Source organism: Rhipicephalus sanguineus, chromosome 9 (assembly GCF_013339695.2).
Source record: "Rhipicephalus sanguineus isolate Rsan-2018 chromosome 9, BIME_Rsan_1.4, whole genome shotgun sequence".
NCBI classification, from domain to species: Eukaryota; Metazoa; Arthropoda; class Arachnida; order Ixodida; family Ixodidae; genus Rhipicephalus; species Rhipicephalus sanguineus.
In genome coordinates this window covers 85,804,113-85,822,926 of record NC_051184.2, presented here as the reverse complement: position 1 = coordinate 85,822,926, position 18,814 = coordinate 85,804,113, and positions in this window count along the sequence as shown.

The window sequence follows — 18,814 nt, the reverse complement described above, 5'->3', positions numbered from 1 at the left end:
AACCTAAAGTGCCCAGGCGGCTGTTATTTGTATAGCTGCATTATGCAACATGGTATTGTGCTGCAGTAAATGAAACAAGAAAATGTTTGACGTTTACATGTATTGAGTGAAACTCCACAACAAATTAAATTATAATAAACCATAAATCATTTTTGCCCCTTTAGCATATTAAATTGCGGTAAACATTGCTAGTGTTTTTCTGAAGGCGTTCAAGGTAAGCCTCGCTCGCTCAGGGATTCAACAACCAGAAACGTATACCGAAGGCTAGAAGCAGATATAAGCAAATTTATTTTTAAAACGGGACTAATCAACAGCGCTATAGTGTTGCAGGGACAAATTGTGGACAGCTACAAACTGAAAAATTTAAGCAACATCTATATTTGAAAGCTTTCGTCGGACACTATGTCTCGCTTTTTTTGTGAACACGTCTCTAGCTACGGTAAATAGGCGCTCAACGGATGCATTAATACAGTAATTCTCGCATTAGATGATATTCCTATATCAACACCTTGGCAGGCCGACAGCAGTCTACCTCTGCGACATAACAATAGCTCCAGGAATGTGCGCCTACGAGACAAATGAGTTTTCTGTAAGACTCCAGGGATAATTGGAATAAAATGTAACAAGTATTGTGACACCTCATGTTGCCGAAAAATGTTAACTTAAGTACGTTACCCGTGACACTGATGAAATGGTAACGACTACGTTATTAACTTACTGGAAAAATAACGTGTTACCGCCAACGCTGGTTATTCCCGCCACCGGGCACGGACATTTATTTCAAGCACTTCCTTCATCACCAAACCGAATATACATTGTTGAGTGCCACGCCAAACAAAACAAATATGGAGCTAAGGGCACGCACAATTGCACCTTTTTTGCGTAAAGGTTTGTTTAAACATATCATTGCAGGCCAACGCAAAATAAGAGCATCTCATTCTCCATTGTCGATACTTGCAGCGCTTTGCTTAAGCACGAAGACGTAGCATCTGTGACGGTTGTTAGTTCACGCTTGTCCTTTGTGTCCAAGTGCATTCTTTTGGGGCGTCCTTCCTTATGCTTAAGCGGCTCGCTGTAAGTATCGAGCTGCTTGTCGTTCTTCGTGTGACATTGAAATTTCTTGCTATCCTAATCATTGCTTCGTCCTTGCGGCGAAACTGACTTTTTCTCGAGTCTATGACAAAGCAACACGCGGAAAACCCGCCGAGCAGGTGTCACACGCGACATTGATCTCAGGTCGGAGGTTCAAGAAAGATGAAGCGAGAAAAATGAGGAATATATTGCCACACTCGCTCTTTGCTTTATTTTTATGTATTCGAATTTCACCCACAACAGCTGTTAGCAACGGTCTGTATAGACCACGCCACAATGTTGGTGAAGCTTCACAATTTTCTGAGACCATTCTGTCAAGATTATGCGCAGGACGCGAATAATGAAGTTTTTTCGAGATCTGTAACAAACGCCAGTGATAACACTGGTACCTTCGAAGCCGCATGTGCAAATACCGACGCAGCTTACCGCATATAACATTATCGACGGCTGATGCTCTGTTCACCGCTATCAGTGCACTTTGTGCATTGATGCAGTTTGACTTTGCGTTTCCCGGCCACAACTTCGGCGAAATAAAGACTTTCATCTTGAACACGTCAACTGCTGCCTTCGCCAACTTCACGACTCCGTGGCAACATGACAGTGCACCTACGAGCCGTAGCAACAGCTCTCTTTGACGAGCTATCTGGGAATGAAAAATCGAACTCACGACCATGCTGCAGCTAAGCGATACGAGGCACGCAGATATCAATGACTCATCTTTTAGTATTGTCATGCTGAGAGCCTACTCGCATATTGTGCTGTCGTGGCAACGTTCACGCGTGAACATTGGCAGGAAATGCACTCCTGAATCAAGAAGCAGCTCTTACGCAACGCATTATGGGGAGTGGTGCGCTAAAGTCTATTAGATCGCTTAAAAACGTAACATTGGTAGATGCGAAAACTGAAGTTTAATCGGGAGCTTACGCGAACACAAGGGATAATGCTGGAAGGCTCGATCACAGTTATGTAAGCAACGACGCGTTCCGCCGAAAATTGCCAACTGTCGATAATTGCGACTGCACCTATCACTGCATTGCTTGTACGTCGAGCATCTTGGTTTTCAGGCCACATTACACCCATTAAGAGTTTCGTATCTACTTGCGTGACTGCCGGTTTCTTCACCGTCACTAATAGGAGACAATATGCATATCTAAATTATTTGGTAACAGCGCACCACATTCATAAAAAGGAAATCCACTGAAGAAGAACGGTGGGCTCTAGCGAACTTGTAATCATTCCCAGACCATGGCAGGCAGTTTAACGCTGTTCGGAAAGCGGAAAGTGTACAACAATTACATTCGACCAACCCCATCGTACGGAGAAGAAACCTCGAATATAGAAAAAGAACTCGAGGGGATGGACCATGCTTCGTGCAATGGAACGAAACATATTAAGCGTAATGTGAAGAGGCCGGAAGTGAGCAAGGTGGGTCACAGAAAAAAACAAGGATAGCTAGCATCTTTGTTGACATGCACAGTGCACAATGTGCGGCTATCGTAACCAGTAGGTTAGGTAGCCGATGGTGTGTGAGGACGATTTGGTTGGTTGGTAACAACTTTATTGATGGTCCTGCAGAACTTTCGGCGACCGGGCTTTATGTCTCCCACGTGGAGACGTCCTTGCCTTTGCACCGCCTCGCAGGCCTGCTGGACAGCCCAAACTTGGTCGCCGAGGCTGGGTTTGCGAAAGGCAGCAGCCCACCTTGGCGGAAGGGTTCCAGAGTTAGCACCTAGTGGGTTTGTGACAGTCCCAGAGCATGTGAGTTAATGTGGAGACCTCAGTGTGGCAGACCTTGCATATATTTGTCGGGTGTGTATGCGGGTAGAGTCTGTTACACTGTGCGGGGTTGGGTTATGTGCGTGTCTGCAGTTGTCTGAAGGCCGCCGCCTGCGTCCTGTTCAGCTTGCCACTGGGCGGAGGAAAGGTTCGCTGGGCCAGGTAGAGGGTCTTGGTAATTTCATTAGAGCTAGTCAAGCGGTCTTTGGTGTTGTCCCATAGACGACAGTTGCCGGTGCGGTAGGTGAGCTCACGCGCCTTGGCGTGTGCCGTCTCGTTTAGGTTGCGTTGAGTCTCTGATACCTCTCCCATGTGAGTCGGAAACCCGATGGACTTGGCTATTGCGCAGCATTCGCGCCGCTCGTCGCGAGATCCATCCTTTGGCGAAGTTTCTGACCGCTTGTCTCGAGTCGCAGATGACCGTCGTGCACGTCGGATCCGGGAGTTGGAGCGCCACCGCCACTTCCTCTGCTTCTTGTGCGTGTTCGCACGGTATACTTGCCGATATCTTCGATTGGTCTTTCCAATCGACGACCGCTACCGCGAATCGTGAGCGTTCTGCGTATTCAGCGGCGTCAACGAACTGCGCCCCCATCTCGTCTCCGTAAGTGTGGAGGAGACCTCTGGCCCTGACCACTCCTCTGCCTCGAGTGTGCTCCAGGTGAACGCTCCGTGGTATCGGGTCAAACCTTAGCGTTTGCCTGATCGTGTCTGGAACGGCGGCTTTCTGGCCTTGTGGGTAGTAACGGACGCCGAGACTTTCCATGATCTGGCGTCCCGCTCTCATGCTCGATAGTATTTCTAGTTGTGAAGTGCACTACGCCTCGACGATTTCGCTGAGCGTGTTGTGAAGCCCAAGTTGAAGCAACAGGTGCGTGCTGGTAGACCCGTATAGCCCCAGAGCTATCTTGTACACCCTGCGGAGGATGTCGATCTGGGCTTCTTCTGCATTGTACCACTTGTGGAATGCCGCGACGTATGTAATGTGGCACATGAGAAAGAGTGAATTAGTCGTATAAGACCCTCTTCTCTCATTCCGCTTCTTCTGCTAGTAACCCTCTTGAGGAGCCTCATGGCGTTAGTCATCCTCTGCTTTAGTTTAGCAATCGTTCCGCCGTTGACGCCGTTGGCCTCAATTATCATACCAACGACCCTTATTCTCTTTACTATCGGGATGGTTGCTCAGTTGCTCGCGTGCAGCCTGATCTCTTCGTGTTCTCGCCTAATTGTCGCCGCCCTCCCACCGCCCCCGAGTGTTCTACCTCTTTGCGTGGGGCGGTAGAGTAGGAGTTCAGTCATTTTCCTGGAGCATCGTAGCCCCGTTCCCGCGAGATGGTCCTCTATAGTGTCCACTGCTATTTGTAGCGCCGTTTCGATGTGGCCGTCGCTGCCTTGGTGCACCCAGATGGTAATATCGTCAGCGTATATTGTGTGCCGGACGTCTTCCAGTTCTTGCAGTTTTTCTGCGAGCCCGATCATGACCATGTTAAAAAATTGGCCGCGCATCTGCGTGCTTCGCTGCAAATGTCGTCTAAAGACGATAGAAGAGGCGCTGCGTGAGACATGGACGCCATCTGGCAATACGGCGGGAAACATGAGTGCTGTGTTGCGGGCTCGTAGTCCCGGTGCAGCAGCAGGCGAAGAACGGCGGTGGCCAACGCGACCGGCGGGGACGCCACCCAGCACGAACACGCGGTTTGGCGCGAAGCGCTGAAGCAAAAGAAACGTCCGCACTCAATGAGTACTCTCCCCACACTCTACATTCGTACAGTGAAATCAGGGTTGCCAATGGTGGCTACTTTTCGCCAAATTGGCGAATTTGAGAGGCCCGTAGCGACCTAAAGTTATGAATGGCGACATGGCGAATTTTTGGCGATTTTCGGCTTAGGTCTTCACCGAGTTTTGAATCCTAAGCTCAGTGTCTTCCCAACAAATGAGCGGCAACATTCTCAGTACTTTTCTTGGTTTTAGACCCACGAGTATAATGTGCACATTACGCGTCATTCGGTATGTCCATCCTGTAACTCGTGTGTACCTCCTCAATTCATCTAGAGAGATAATAAAACGTTTATTTGATGTTCTGTGAAAATAAGATCAGTGAGTGGGATCCTTAGTTCGGGATGCCATCTAGATGCAGGAGGTACTGGAACGTCGCCCAGCGACATTCTAGCAAAATATAAGTCAGTGGACTGCCTTGCAAACCGCGAGGGGGCAGTGATTGACTATAAGTTTATGGCTTTAGGTGCTTTAAGCTTATCTGAAGTTTCGCATCTGAAGGGGCAAGACGACGGGTTGGCCGCGTGTTCCGACCATTTGTTCCGCCAAAGCTCCAGCTGTTCTGAATAGCCTGGCGACTGTTGCAGTACCCCCAGTTCAGCTCGCAAAGACTGTTTTGGAATAGCGAAGAGAAGCGGATACGCGGCTATTTCTGCATTAAAAATGATTTATTGAGGCATTTTTCACTGTTCTCGGTGAGCGTGTGCGAAAAAACAATTGCTATATAACATTTTACATTATTATACAGCAATAACGCATCGGATTGCCACGTGTAGATATAAGTAACTATAAGAAAGGGTCGGTGATGTCCGGTGTCATATTAGTTCACACTGAAAAGGTGTAAGACTCACTAATGACCGGTTGCTGTAACAATTCTGTCATGTTACCTTCAATAAACCTTTTAATCCTTTTAATTCATATAAGGGTACGTAAAGCTGTCTACAAATAATGCTTTCACAGTTTTCGCCCACGGTTTATACCCCACTTTTAGCTCTGAAACTAGAGGACAGGGATGGAAGGATATCATGAGCGTTTCGTTCAATCACCCTTGCGCCACCACGCACATGTTGCGGCTAGTCGGAGAAGCAGCACCATGCACTCCCATGGTGAAGCGGGTGATACGACTGGCATCGAGAAACGTCAATATAATTTAAGGGTCTTGGATGGTACTGTATTCTACGGAGCTATACGTGAGTGGAAATTTTTATTACTGGGTATGCCGCACATATCTAGAATGGCTACTTTTTTGGCGAAATTTGTAAAAAAAATGGCGACTTTTGGCGACTTTTTGCTCGTCGTTTGGCGACATTTACTCGAAAGTCAGTGGCAACCCTGAGTGAAATACAGAACCGAAACCGAAGCAAAACAATGAGCTCGTGCAGAGGGCACGGAGGAAGGCAAGTTTCAGCGCAGTCGCATTTTCAGCGCAGCTTAAGAAACTAGGGTCTTTATAATTACGTATGTACGCATTTTATATTAAAGGAACACAACACCTAATACTTACCTAGTCATGTTGCGCCTCAGATATGCGTGATATTTACTTTTTGATCGACAAGGTTCACAAGTATGAACAGCCGTACCAGTTCAAGATGGCTGGCCCTTGGGCAAGTGGTTCAACTTTGGCCGAGTGGCTGAATCGAGTGACGTGCCGACAAACAGAAAGACAGACCAAAATTTCTCCGTTTAAGTATCCCAAGAAAGACTATCGTCTTTAAAATCCAGGGCGAGATGACCGATCCCTGCAGGGTGCCGGTGCTTCCCAAAGTCTGCTCTGCTAACTCGAGGTCTCCTGCCAATAGAACAGCTCCTCTATCCGTCAAGAAATCTCTCACGTAGTTGTACGCGCGTACACGAAGGTTTAGCCGTGGTACCCGGTGTAATATCGCCGAGTGCGCGATTTTATCGAACGCGCTCTCGAGGTCGAGGCCAAGAATTGCTCTGGTACCTCTCGTCCTGCCATGGGGCACGGGGTGTTTTAGCTGTATCATTACGTCTTGTGTGTGTGATGAGTATTGGACTGTGACTTGGACTGTAACTGTTGGACTTAAAGTGCGGTGTTTCGTTATATCGGTGAGGCGTCGAAACCGAAAGCACATGAATTGCCTCAGAGCAAACAAAAAGAAGAGCGCACAAAGAAAATGCTGTGGACGGGGCAATGCGGAGAAGGAAGAGGAAGACGAGGGGGCTGGCCTTTGGAACGTCGAAGGGAAGACGTGCGTTGCTTTCTGTTCGAGGTGGTCTCAAGGCAGTTGGGTTCCGGACCCGAGCCAACAGACTCGATGGCAACCTCTTTGACCCGCAAGGACGACGCCTGCTCTACCACGTGGCTGTGGTAATGGTCTCCAGGGTGCACTTGGCAGGCCTTCCATTGAGCCGTTGATCGAGTCTCCAGGAAGCACCGGCCCTCTTTCTCCTGCCCTACCGACGCCTACATCACAGACGTCTGGCCGCAGCATCACCACAACACCCCGACGTCTACCTCTACCAGAACTGTGAGAGGAACTTTGCTACTTTTGCAGGACTTTAATTTTTGTAGTCAAATTTGCACTCTTATTTATTCTTTTTGTATAGATAGCGTTTTTTTTCCTTTCTTCATTGTACTTTCTATCTTTAACCTATTTTTAGAAATAATGAAGGAATATTTTTACACCACACGGTTTCGTTGACTATGCAACTGAAACAATTATTTCAGTGACAGTATTTAGCGTTCGAACCTAACACACGACAGATTGGCGTTCCCGACAGGACGAAACCGTGTGGTAAAGCGTGCATGAATTGAAGGTGTTCGGAATGTCTTCGGCAGAGCTTGTAACGTTGGGTCAGAGCATGGGTATGCAGGCCGCAGAACTAAAAGTCTGGGTGGACGAGCAGTCTGAGAAAGCTGCTCGTTTGGGACGCTATAGCTTGAGCGTTCAGTTCAATGACCGGTCACTGTTTTTGGGTTCCTGACTTTGGACAACGAATTTGTATGTTTTGTAGATATCCGAGTTGGTTATGGACTTCCATTTGAGCTTAAATGTGAGGTGAATGCAACATAGCTTTTGGGAAGTTTTTCTTGTTCTTGTTGTACTGTGAAAGCTTGTTTGGACTAAACGACCGCATGGTTTTGGATGTTCATACTGCATTAAGCGGGTTCAGCCTCAAGAGTAAAGTTGTGTAAACAACTGCCTGCTCGAGTGAACGGAGGGATATTTTGTGAACATTCAAGTAGCTTTGTCTGACAGCCTGTTCACTATGATTTTCTGATTAGAGTACAATGACTATAAATTCTACAGTGTTCTATCATTGTAGAACAATACATTTCTGCTGTTATGTTACAGCAACAGAAGAACTTTGCGTTGTTCAGTTGGATGTTACTTTTGGTCAGTGCTGCGCACTGATGCTCATTGACTGTATTCAAAATGGATTAGTACACAAGTATGACGTGTGCTGTCTATAAGTTATGTGTTTCGCGCACTGAGGGGCAGTTTTTCGAAGCGAAAAACTTTTCGAAAAAGGGGCCTATGGGATGAGTGGAGTGCGCATTTGAATTGTGCGCCTTTGAAAAGTGTGCGTCATAAAGCGAAAGACGACAAGGCTTGCGCGCAAGGAGATGAGCACAGTGCCGAAAGGAAGGCGACGACGACGAAAACCTTCACGAGGGCGCGAGGCACAAGGGTTCTACGGGACAAGTGGCCCTATAGGAAGTCACCACGGAGAATCCAGGGGCCAATAGTTGGGCACCACGAAACTTCAGCATCACCAATCGGGACGGTACAAGTTGACCCGAGACCGAGGAAAAACCTGGGACGAAGGACAGCCAGGGAGTTCGAAGAAAACGAGACAAGCGGAAAGTTGGCACCAGACGGTATTTGTCGCTTCATTTTGCTCTGGAACTGTGGGTACTTTACCGACCACCTCCCACACGGTGCCCCGGACCTTGTCAGCCCAGCTCACCTTGTTTACGGGAGCCGGCGTCGTGGATCTGGATCTCGTCGGAGCCCGGCTGCGACTTGTCCTGCTACGAGACCGGGACGGCTACGGGATCGCGACTTGGATCTGGGTTTGGTCATCTCGGTGGGCGGTAGGTCTTGCAGCGTCAGTTGGTTATTTGCAGATCGATGCTGCCATCGTCGTCTGCGAATCACGTACGGAGTCTTGTACCTTGCTTTGCAGGCCTTGTCGGCGGTCATGTGGGCGCCACCACACAGGTCAAACTTGGGCGAGCATTGGTGTTCTTCGTTGGGGTTGCGGAGACTGCAGCCATGACAGATGCGGTTGGCAGGATTCGGGCAAACGTCCATACGGTGGCCGAAGCGGCCGCATTGGTAACAGATGCCAATTTGCTTGCGATATAAAGTGCAAGGGATGAGTGCAGCACCGTACCTGACAGGCTTGGGCACCTTGAGTCCGTCGACAGTGATGACTACCGTGGACGTATTGCCTATGCGTTTGGCGGCCAGTGCCAGTGGGTTTCTCGGGTTTACGATGTTCTCGTCGAGCGCTCGGGGTCCGTGCTGTATGGGAATGCCTCGAATCACTCTCTTTGTTGTATTATTAGGTGCCGTTTCGGAGACGTTCACTTCGTGCAGTTTCCCTTGGATGTAAATTTGCCGCATTCTGGCGTAGCGGTCCGCGTTCGCTCGTTTCGGAGTGCTGACGACGATGATGTTCTGGTGCGAGTTCGGACAGACCGTGTCTTCAGCGCTTTCTTCACCCGTCATACTGGCAGCCGCGAAGATGGCTGCCATAGCAGATATGCAGGTAGTAAATGGGTAGCTCATGCTAACGCGTTTGCACCCTTCATATGCTTTCTTTTATTTCGTGCGTTCGATTCGTTTTGCAAGGCTGCCTCCCGCGCTCTGCTGTTTCAAGCCTTTTCATGCGAAGCCGAATGTGTCCGTCGGCAGGGCTGTGGTACCAGATGTAAAAAAAAAAGATTGTTGATCCCTCCTTCATAGGAATCGGTATAACACGAAAGTGAAACGTGTCACAGAAGTAGTTTATCGTTTATAGTGCATTGGTATATGAGAGCTTGTACAATGTCTACTGTTATTCGGTAGATATAGCGTCGCTGTATGTGGACGCATCGCACTCACGTTGACGCCTAGTGGAACATCTCCGTACCGACGACAAACGCCCATGATAATGATTTAACCGTTGCGGTAGCTGAAGTTCTTAACACATACGTGGACACCGCATATGGTGAATACCGCGCAAAGATGGCATCAACAAGCACATAACATACAGCAATGCTCGATATGCACTCCTTAAAAGCGTCGTCAAATGCGAAGAGAAACGCTACGCGCGTCGTGTCCTCCCTCAAGCCTGGCCGTTACTTCTCACACGGCGAGCGGGGAACGCGTTGCGACAGCCAGGCGAGCGTCGGAGAGCTATTTTTCGATATGGATGGATGTCATGGATGCTATGAGCGAGGCTTGCGCTGAAGCCGCAACCTCACGGTGTGTTAAAGCGTTGACGATATTAAACTTGCATTGGAAACGCGCCGAATGGGACGCTCGTTGCAACGGCGCGTTTTTCTTTTGTTTCTTTTTTTTTCGAACCTGGTGTTGGCACAGATGTCACCGCCCCGTTATAAAGGGGACGCTCATATCATCCATCCATCCAAGAGCATGGTGAGAGGCAAGTGTGAAAGATAAAAGGCGCGTTCATGTCGCCTTCGTAACGTGTTTGGTGGTAGCTCAGTGGGCTAAACGCCCGCCAGCCGTCGTCGCGGACCGAGAGGTCATGGGTTCGAAACGGAACTTTTCTTTATAGTTTTTTTTTCTTTGCCATCTGATGGCGTTCATTTTGCTGACGTACTTCCGTGACGGAAATACGTCATGAAAGTCTTGGTGGATCCCTGCATAAAACACTTTCGTGTTAAAAAAATTACTCGCTTAACTCGCGTCTCATCCACTTAATTGGTATACACGAAAATTTGCATGGAGGGGCACGAATGTATGCCTAACATGACCGATATGTCATGGCATCACTAACTTGACATGCTTGCCATTTGCGTAACGACAAACAATAATAATATAGCGCAATGTGGCGCGCACACCCGCTTTCTTCGGCCAGAAATAATTCTGACGATGTGTGGTCTGATGATTTGTCTCGGTCAGGTGATAAAAACGTGGTGGTCACCAATATCGATGCCAACATGTTAGAAATACCCATACATTTCGAAGAAATGACCGCATAAATAAAATGTATGCAAACAAATACATGAAAAAAAAACACGGTCCCTTATAGATGCGCCTGAGACGACTCGAAAACAAAAGTCGTCTGTTTCATCAGTCGATGCATTGATCCTCCCCCGCCCCTTTGCGAAAGCTATCTGCACGTAACGTGGTTTCGGACTGCCCACAGAATCGAGGGCATTGCAACCTTTCTCCACCTCACCTGCTTTTACATTGCCTCCGTGACCAGACCCATATCACGGAGGCAATGCAAAGCGACCATGTTACGTAATGGCGTCATCACATGACGTCACGGTGAATGACGTCACGATGACGTCATAGTGCCGTCACAAATTTTGTGGATCTGTAATGTCATGGTGACGTCATAACGTGATTCACGACGTTCCAACTGCCGGTCACCTTGGTGTGTCCCGCACATACGACCGAATCCGCCGTCGCTTCTATTGGCCAGGTCTCGCACGCTCCGTCAGACGATACGTCGCGGCGTGTGAGAAATGTCAACGCCGCAAAACACCGTCGACGCTTCGGGCTGGGTGCCTTCAACCCCTCGACATTTCGTCTGAACCCTTCTTTCGCGTCGGCTTGGACCTACTCGGCCCTTTTCCCCTGTCTTCTGCTGGCAACAGGTGGATAGCTGTGGCCACAGACTACGCCACACGCTACGCCATCACACGAGCTCTTCCAACAAGTTGCGCCACAGATGTCGCCGATTTCCTTCTGCGCGACGTGATCTTGCAACACGGTGCTCCACGCCAGCTGCTCACGGACCGTGGCCGCACATTTCTATCGAGAGTCATAGCGGACATCCTGCGTTCATGTGAAACGCGCCACAAGCTCACTACGTCGTACCATCCGCAAACGAATGGCCTCACGGAGCGTCTGAATCGAACCCTAACCGACATGCTTTCAAAGTATGTCTCCTCAGACCACTCCGACTGGGACCTTGCTCTACCGTACGTGACATTTGCCTACAATTCCTCGCGCCATGACACGGCTGGTTACTCCCCATTTTCCTGCTGTTCGGCCGCGAACCCACATTGCCCCTCGATACAGTCATTCCGTTGCCAGCAGCTCCGACCACTGAATACGCCCTGGACGCTATCAGCCGGGCCGCTCATGCACGCGAAGCCGCTCGTACTCGCCTTCTGACCTCCCAAGAGAACCAACGCCGTCGGTATGATCAACGACACCGCGACGTACACTTTTCACCCGGTTCTTTGGTTCTGCTGTGGTCTCCGACCCGGCACGTTGGCCTGTCCGACAAACTGCTCTCTCGGTACACAGGGCCATACCGAGTGCTTCGTGCGGTGACTCCCGTCACCTATGAAATCGCTCCTGCTGCCTCGTCGTCTTCATCCACCCCGTATGCCAGCGACATCGTACACGTCGCACGCCTGAAGCAGTACCACTCGCCCAATGACGTTGACGTCTAGATGCGCCGAGACGGCGCCTTTGCCGCCGGGGGTTATGCTACATGTAGGCTGCCGGAATTCATATGGTCGACGCGCGTGTGTGCCCGACGAAGAGGACGAAGGTCGCTAGCTGCTCGAGCTCGTCGGAGCCGGTCTGGTCAGCGCTGCAGCCGCTCTTGCAAATATATCTTGTGAATAGCGACTTGTAAAAGCGACTCGTCACTCACGTAACAATATTGTGCATCACTCGTGTTGGCGACGTGGGACGCTGACGGTCAATTTTCGTGTTTGATGACGCATCCAAGGCTTTTTTCACCTTAAAAAAAGACCAACCAAAGTAAATGAAACGATAACACTGCAACATCGTATATGCCTTATTTCATATTACGAGCGATCACCCTAAAACAAACGCGATTCTCAGCCCAGAGCAGCTGATCGCACGCGTCTGCGGGACAAAAAATGCTTACTTTATCCGTCTGGCCAACTCTCTATATTTATTGAAGAGATGACCAGACTCGCTCTTTAAGTAATCCGGAGCTTCAGCATGAAAGCGCGATGGACGCTATATTGAGCTTATCAGGAAAAAGCGGGGAAATTGTGGTCGGGTGCCCTGTTGACGCCCACTCAATCGCTGCGGAAACAGTTGTATTTTATGTAGCTACTCGTCCACATCTTTTTTAAAGTCTCTGAAACGTGCGAACGCTAACCGCCGAGAACCGTGAAAATGTCTGAAGTTGAGAATGAATTGTTTCAAACTGTTTTTATTTCGTATTGTGAAGCAATACGTATCTCGCGCGAACGTTTCATATTGACGTTCAGTGATGCCTGTATATAGAAACAAGACCGACGACGTATGAGTAACCACAGCTGGCTCCGAAACATCTAGTCTATATATATATATATATATATTACCGCATGTTGTTTTTTTCAGGCTAGGTATTAGGAGATGTCTCTATATGAAAAATTTTCTGAAGTGATTGAGCTATGGCACTTTCATATTTGTGTCTTACTGTATTTTCGTTCAGGGAGCTATTTAACTTGTACAGTAAGAGTTTTGGTATTTGTAACATTATTTCAAGATATCTGGATATTTGTAAAGCATTTTCTATATTACTTCTTTTATGCAAAAACTCGTGGAATCAGGTTAGTTTACCTAGCATTTCTTTTCTTTCAAATATCGGAATTTAACACAAGCTTTGCGCACGGTGACCCTTGTTGGAAGCTACCTCAGAAGCAAATATAAGCCAACAGCACTGCGGTCATATGGCCGTCTCTATTCTTTCTTTTGTTTCCCTTACGTCTTCTCAGTGTACTGTGTCCTTAATAAAGTGCTAGGGGAGGCTAACAAATTGTCGAATAAAGCAGTGCGCATATGCTAGGAAAGCACTGGCAACCATGAGTACAATCTGGTAGTGTGAAGCGCTCACTGCGCGTATTTGAGCTGACTGCGCGTGTAATTTACTTTTTTATCACTCTTAATTTTTGCATGTGTGATTCTATTGCCCGATTACCCGTGCAAATCAGCTTTTTTCGTTCTTTCCTTGTGCGTGTTCGTTTTGCACGCTTTTACGTGAGCACCAACGTTCTCGAACTCGGTCACCGGATCTAGGCCGCGCGCTGATACCGCTTGACACATGTTTTTTTGCGTTCTGCTGTTGCCCCAGCACTAAAACAACGCTTAAAGATGGATAAGCTCCATTCCGCACCGCATTATAAAGTTAAGTAGACTTCAAGTGCCCTGTGTGGAAAGTCAGCGCAAAAAAACTACAGCACGTAGCAGACGCCCCTCGCTTTCTACGCGCTTCCCGAGCGCGGAAAGACCACGGGTCCGGGGCAGCAGCGGCGCGGCGCGGCAATTCACCGCAAAAATCATACGCGGGAGACGGCGCTCTGGACCCTCCCCCTATTCTAGGTCACTCTACCTTGACGATGCCGAGGCCGCCCTGTGGTCGCACCACAATCTTGATGTCCTCTTTCGGTAGTCTGGGCATGCGTCCCACCTTGATAACCTTTTCTCTGACATTCTTAGGTTTCGTACCTTGCTGACCTGAACCGAGCATGTCCGTTCTTGCGTCGATGTCGTGCGGTGAGTCCGGCCCGCGGTGCCGGGTTCTCGAACGCCGCGTTCCAGCGGTCTTCCATCCGGCGTCTTCGGTAATTTCTTCGGCGGAAATATCTTCCCCCGTCACTTGCACATTCATTCTTGAGTAACGTTCGTCGACTTGTGCCGTTTCGTTGGAAAGAGTCCGCATATCTGGCACCGCGTCCATCGGCGGCACGCAGCTGTTGCGCCCGCCAGGCCTAGCGGTAAGCGTTCACGCCTACATCCAGTGTGGCTGCGGCTAGGTCGTAGCACAGAGAGTTCAATAACTCCGCGAAAAAGGACGACCCACCTAATATTCAGCTATCTGTCGATTCCTCTCGACTTCACAGATCCGTTAGTGGAAGATTTCGAAATGAAATAGCTGTGAAAACATTTCGAGAAGCCGGAGCTGATGAAGCAAGTCCGCTTACTTCAGCGATCGCAGCGCCTCCTGTGAGGACGATGAAATGAATAATAAATGCGGAGAAGTGCTGTCGAGGCCGGTATGGTATTATGTGGGGTGATGAAATTAAGATCTCAAGTACAAAATCGAATCAACTAGCGCAGAAAAGCGTAAACATTTGATTATTGCGAGAGGCATTCGTCCTGCGATGGACATAGAATAGTATGATGATGATAATCAGGATGATAATAAAAAAACGATGGTGATGGTGGTGGTCTTGGTTTACTCATTCTTGCTATAAAGTTAGCATAAGAGTTGGTAAATTAAGAAATAGTTCTTAGTATCTCTTAACGTACGCGAATGCGCATTGAAGGGAGGTTCACAAGCTAAGGTTAATAACATGGTGATGACGATGAGAGAGAGAGAGAGAAGCAACTTTTATTGAAACGGCAAGTGTCAGAGGAGTTTATCTCCCCTCCCTTAGATGGCAGCTAAGAGTCCTTGGGCCCTAGCGGCATCTTCGGCTTGCCTGATGACCTGTAGTTGGTCCTCGATGCTTGAGCTTAGCAGCGCGGTCTCCCACTGCTCCGTATTCATATATGTGTTGTTTGGCCCCTTCACGATGTTGGGGCAATCCCAGATAATGTGTTTGAGGTCCGCCCGCTGATTGCAGTGTTTACACATGTCTGAGTAGAGGTCCGGGTAACAATGATTATAGGCGATTGGGTTTGGGAAAGTGTTTGTTTGTAATAGGTGCCACGCTGTCGCCTGCTGCTTATTTAATGAGGAGTGTGGTGGCGGGTAATGCTGCCTGCCTAATCTGTAGTGCTTGGTAATTTCATTATATGTGAACATGCGGTCTCTCTCCGCACGCGGGCTCCGCGTCATTCCTGCCCCTGCTCGGCTCGCTAACTCTCGAGCGAGGGTGTGTGCGGTTTCATTGCCCGGGAGGGAGGAGTGGGCGGGCGTCCATATAACATAAACGTCGCGCTCTCCGCGAAAGTTATTTAAGATCCTTAACGCCTCTTTCGAGACCCTTCCGTTAGCGAAGTTATGAATCGCGGCTTTAGAGTCACTGATTACGACGCTGGCCGTTGTGGACGCAAGCGCCAGCGCTATGGCCGTTTCCTCCGCGATTTCCGAATTTCCTGTTTTAATGGTGCCGCTAGCCAGCAGGTGGCCCGCTTGATTTGAAGCGACTATTGCCGTGTGTCGACCGTCAGCATATTCGGCCGCATCTACATAGACCACGTCCGCGTCGTGTTGGAACTTCTTGTGTAGTGCTCTCGCTCTTGCATTCCTCCGCTCCCGATGATGTTCGGGGTGCATGTTTCTGGGTAACGGATGTATTATGATGCGCTCTCTGGTTTCTTTTGGCATATTGTATTTATTGCCGCTTTGGCCAGCGTACGTTATTGCAAGTTTGTGCAGGATGTGTCTTCCCGTGTTGCTTTGCGCAAGTCGTTCATATTGCGCTATCGTATGAGCCTCAATAAGTTCGTCTATCGTGTTATGTATTCCTAACGCTTCGAACTTTTCGTTAGACGTGGTGATCGGTAATCCGAGGGCTTGCTTATATGCCTTTTTAATCATGCATTCTATCTTTTGTTTTTCTGCCACTTGCAACTTGAGGTATGGGGTCACATAGACTATGCGGCTGACGACGAAGGCTTGGATGAGCTGCACTAAGTTGTGTTCTTTCATGCCGTAGTTCTTGTTGGCGATTCTTCGAATCAATCTGATAGTTTGATGGGTGTTGTTCTCCAGTAACTTTATTGCTTCTCCGTTATGTCCGTTCTCGGATATTCGGAGTCCCAGAACTCTTATGTGTTGTACCTGAGGTATCGGGTAACCCCCTGCTAAGATTGTGATGTTGGGTCGTTCTTGAATGCGCTTGCGTCCTCTGCTTGTAGGTCGGTAGAGTAATAACTCTGATTTTTGAGGAGAGCATTTTAGGCCAGTGTTCTCGACGTATTGCTCTACCGTTTTAACAGCTTGTTGTAAAATCTCTTCTATGTGACCGTCGCTGCCGCCCGTCACCCATAGGGTGATGTCATCCGCATAGAGACTGTGCTGAAGCCCTTCGATGCGTTCTAGCTCTGAAGGTAGACCGAGCATCGCCACATTGAAAAGGAAAGGGGAAAGCACCGAACCTTGTGGTGTTCCCTTGTTGCCTAGTTCGAATTCTTCGGATTCCGCTTCCCCGGCCATGATTATGGCTTTACGGTTAGTAAGAAAATCTTTTATGTAATCGTAAACTCTCCGACCTACGTGTAGATTTTGCAAGTTGCGCAATATGGCCTCGTGGGTGACGTTATCAAACGCCTTGTGCAGGTCAAGACCCAGAATGGCTTTTGTATCCAGGGTGTCGGCGTCTATGATTTCATTCTTTAGCTGCAACATGACGTCTTGCGTCGAAAGTCTTGGTCTAAAGCCGATCATGGTGTGTGGGTATAGCTCGTTGTCATCCATGTATCTGACGAGACGCGTTAAAATTATTTTTTCCATTAACTTTCCGATGCAGGATGTCCATGAGATGGGCCTAAGATTTCCTATGAGAGGCTTTTTGCCCGGTTTGGGTATTAATATGATTTTGGCGGTTTTCCATTGCTGGGGTATGGCCCCCTTCTCCCAGCATTCGTTTATGTACTTTGTGAGAGCAATGACGGATTCGTCATCTAAGTTGCGAAGTGTTTTATTCGTTATACCGTCGGGACCCGGGGCGGACTTGGGATTGAGTCGTCCGAGTTCGTATCGAATCTCTGCCTCCGTTATGGAGGCGTCGAGGTCGACATTATCCTTTCCTTGGTACTCTGGGAGTCGTGTCTTTGTTGCATCTCCGACGTATGTCTGGCGTAGTTCGCGTAAGAGCTCTGCCTCTGTGCCTGCGTAGCTGTGTAGTATCCGTTGCAGGTTTTGTCTTTGTGCTGTTTTTGTGCCTTCTGGGTCAAGGAGGCCTCGGAGAATATTCCAAGTTTTGGACATTCCGAACTGCCTGTTCATTAAAGTGCACATGCCTGCCCACTGCTGCTGGGACAGCCTATTTGCGTGGTCTTCTATGTCTCTTTCGAGCGCGACGATTCTCTTTCTTAGACGCCGGTTGTGCTTTTGACGTTTCCAGCGCTCTTGCAGGCTGCGTTTGGCCTCCCACATGTGTAAGAGCTTGCTGTCCATTTCTTCCATGCCTGCCTCTTCGGGAACGTGTTTGGTGGCTTTCTCCACGCTACGCTGGAGTGTGTCTGTCCACTTCTGTATATCTTCGATTGTCTCTGTGGCATCGTCCTCTCTTATCTTACGAAAGGTGTCCCACTCGGTTAACATTATTTTTTTGCCTTTCTTTTTACGCGGGCCTGCTTGTAGCATTGTGCATACAATGTAGTGATCGCTGCCTAGATTTACGTTAGTGTTGGACCAATGCGCGTTGGATATATTCTTTGTGAATGTCAGGTCCGGCGTGGTGTCTCGACTGACGCTGTTGCCCATTCTGGTAGGGTCTTGTGGGTTAGTTATTAGCGTGAGCTCCTCGTGCTGCGCATCGTTCCACAGGTTGCGGCCTTTAACGTTTTCGATGGTGTAACCCCAGGCGGCGTGTGGTGCGTTAAAGTCGCCCACGACGATCAGCGCCTGTCTTCCCGCTACGTTTAGCACTTTGCGGAAAAGCGAGCCAAACTTTACCTTTTGTCGTGGCGGACTGTATACGTTCAGCACAAACAAGCTTCCCTCCTTTTTTCGAGACGGGAGAATTTCTAGTAGGACGTGCTCTATGTTTCGTACGCCAGTGTCGTGTTCTACAGCCGTTATATTACGATGTATCAGTGTGGTGACTGTTGCTTTTTCAGCTAGAGTGCTATATGATTTGTATCCTGATAACTTTGCGGTCCCCCCAGTTTCCTGGAGGGCGATTACATCTGGTGCTTGCTTGGTTTTTACGAATTGCTGCAGGTTACCCCTTTTACGACGAAACCCACGACAATTCCACTGCCAAATTGTGTACTCATTAAGCGGCGCCATGTTGGCTACTCGAGTTCTCTATGCAGCTGTTCTCAGCTGCAGCTGGTCTGCTGTACGGCTTGCTCTTGACCGGCCTAGC